Consider the following 2,952-nt stretch of genomic DNA (forward strand, 5'->3'; position numbering starts at 1 on the left):
TTTTTTATTTATTTATTAAGATGTTTTTTTTGTTGTTTATTTGTTGTTGTTTTTGTTTTGTTTTTATATTCATATTCTTTTTCGTCTTTTTATTTTTTATTTAGTATATTTTTTCTTTATTATATTTCCTATTTTTTATCTCTTTGCTTATGTTAGTTCTGTATGTATACACACAAAAAAAAATAAATAAAATATACATATAAATAAAATATACATATAAACTAAATGTAAACACATGTTTATATATGTACATGTATATATACATATATACATGTATACATACATACATATATATATATATATATATATATATATATATATATATATATATATTTATCTCTACCCCAATATTTTTAATATTTTATTTTTTCTGTGCGTGCATTAAATTTTTTGTTTTAAATATCTGAGGACCAAACCAAGTGCATAAATAAAATCCATAAATTTATTTATTTATTTATTTATTTATTTATTTATTTATTTATTTATTTATTTGTTTGTTTATTAATTAATTAATTAATTAATTAATTAATTAATTAATTAATTAATTAATTAATTTATTTGTTAATTTATTAATTTATTAATTTATTTATTTACTTATTTATTTATTTATTTATTTACTTGTTTATTTATTTATTTATTAATTTATTTATTTATTTATTTATTTATTTATTTATTTATTTATTTATTTATTTATTTATTTATTTATTAGTGTACAGAAACTTCTACGCACCCTCGGAGCTGTAGTTTTGTGTGTTCCTTTTGCTGCCGTCAGCAGCAAAAAACATTTCACAAAAATCGCAGAAAAAATCTCAGAAAAAATTAATGCTTTTTATTGTAGACAATTTGATAATACTGTAAACCCTAAACCCTCGTAAACCCTAAACCCTTATAAACCCTTATAAACCCTTATAAACCCTTATAAACCCTAAACCCTAAACCCTGGATGTTAGAAGAAAAATGCTGGAAAAATCTCAGAAAAAATTAATGCTTTTTATTGTAGACAATTTGATAATACTGTAAACCCTCATAAACCCTAAACCCTTATAAACCCTAAACCCTTATAAACCCTAAATCCTTATAAACCCTTATACCTAAACCCTTATAAACCCTAAACCCTGAAAAAGAGAAGAAAAATGCAGAAAAAATTTCAGAAAAAATTAATGCTTTTTATTGTAGACAATTTGATAATACTGTAAACCCTAAACCCTTATAAACCCTAAACCCTCGTAAACCCTAAACCCTTATAAACCCTTATAAACCCTAAACCATAAAACCTGAAAAGAAGATAATCGCAGAAAAAATCTCAGAAAAAATTAATGCTTTTTATTGTAGACAATTCGATAATACTGTAAACCCTAAACCCTTATAAACCCTCATAAACCCTAAACCCTTATAAACCCTTATAAACAATAAACCCTTATAAACCCTTATAAACCCTAAATTCTAAACCCTGAAAAGGAGAAGATAAATGCGGAAAAAATTTCAGAAACAACTAATGCTTTTTATTGTAGACAATTTGATAATACTGTAAACCCTAAACCCTCATAAACCCTAAACCCTTATAAACCCTTATAAACCCTTATAAACCCTTATAAACCCTTATAAACCCTTATAAACCCTAAACCCTAAACCCTGGATGTTAGAAGGAAAATGCTGGAAAAATTTCAGAAAAAATTAATGCTTTTTATTGTAGACAATTTGATAATACTGTAAACCCTTATAAACCCTTATAAACCCTTATAAACCCTAAACCCTAAACCCTTATAAACCCTTATACCTAAACCCCTATAAACACTAAACCCTAAACCCTGAAAAGGAGAAGACAATTGCTGAAAAAAATTCAGAAAAAATTAATGCTTTTTATTGTAGACAACTCGATAATACTGTAAACCCTAAACCCTCATAAACCCTAAACCCTAAACCCTCATAAACCCTTATAAACCCTTATAAACCCTAAACCCTTATAAACCCTAAACCCTTATAAACCCTAAACCCTAAACCCTGAGGCGCAAGGAGAAAGGGTAATATTTTGTTTATAAATTTATTTTTTTGTTTGTTTAGTGGCTACTCTGATGATGTTTTTAATATATCTTTATTTCTATTTTATTTTATTTGTATTTTTATTTTTATTTTTTTATTTTATTTTTATTTTTATTTTTTTTTATTTTGTTTTTTATTTTTTTTTCTCAGGCAAATCGAATGGCGCACTTCAATACTACAGGACCAGAGATATGGTAAACTAAAAAAATAAAAAAAATTAAAATAAATAAAAAAAATAAAAAAAAAATAAATAAAAATAAATGAAAATAAATAAATAAAAATAAATAAAAAAGTATAAAAAAATAGAAATAAATAGGAATAAGTAAATAAAAATAAATAAATAAAAATATATAAATAAGGATAAGATATTAAAATTAATAAATGTAATAAAAGAAATAAAAAAATTAAAATAAAAAAGAAAAAAACAATATAAAATAAATAAATATAATAAAGTAAAATAATAAATTAAAATAATAAAATAAAATAAGCAAAAAACAACAAAAAATAAATTAATAAATCAAAATAAATTAAAACAATATATAAAAAAATAAATAAAATAAAAATAAATAATAAACATAATAAATAAAAATAATAAACAAAAACGATAAATGAAAATATTCAATAAAAATAAACAAAAATAATAAATTAAAAATAATAAGGAAAATAATAAACAAAAATAAAAAACAAACTGCTCTCGTCTTTTCTTTTATTTATTTTTTATTTTTATTTTTTTTTTTTGTTTTTTTTTGTAGAGGATATGTTTTATGTAATATGTAGTTTTCTCTGTTTATCCATTTTATTTATTATACTTTTATTCATTTGTTTATTAATTATTTTTTTATTTTTTTTTTTATTTATTTTACTTATTATATTTAATTTATTATTTTTGTATTAATTATGTTTATTTATTTT

Source organism: Eimeria mitis, genomic scaffold (assembly GCF_000499745.2).
Source record: "Eimeria mitis Houghton genomic scaffold, Emh_scaff364, whole genome shotgun sequence".
Classification (NCBI taxonomy): Eukaryota; Apicomplexa; class Conoidasida; order Eucoccidiorida; family Eimeriidae; genus Eimeria; species Eimeria mitis.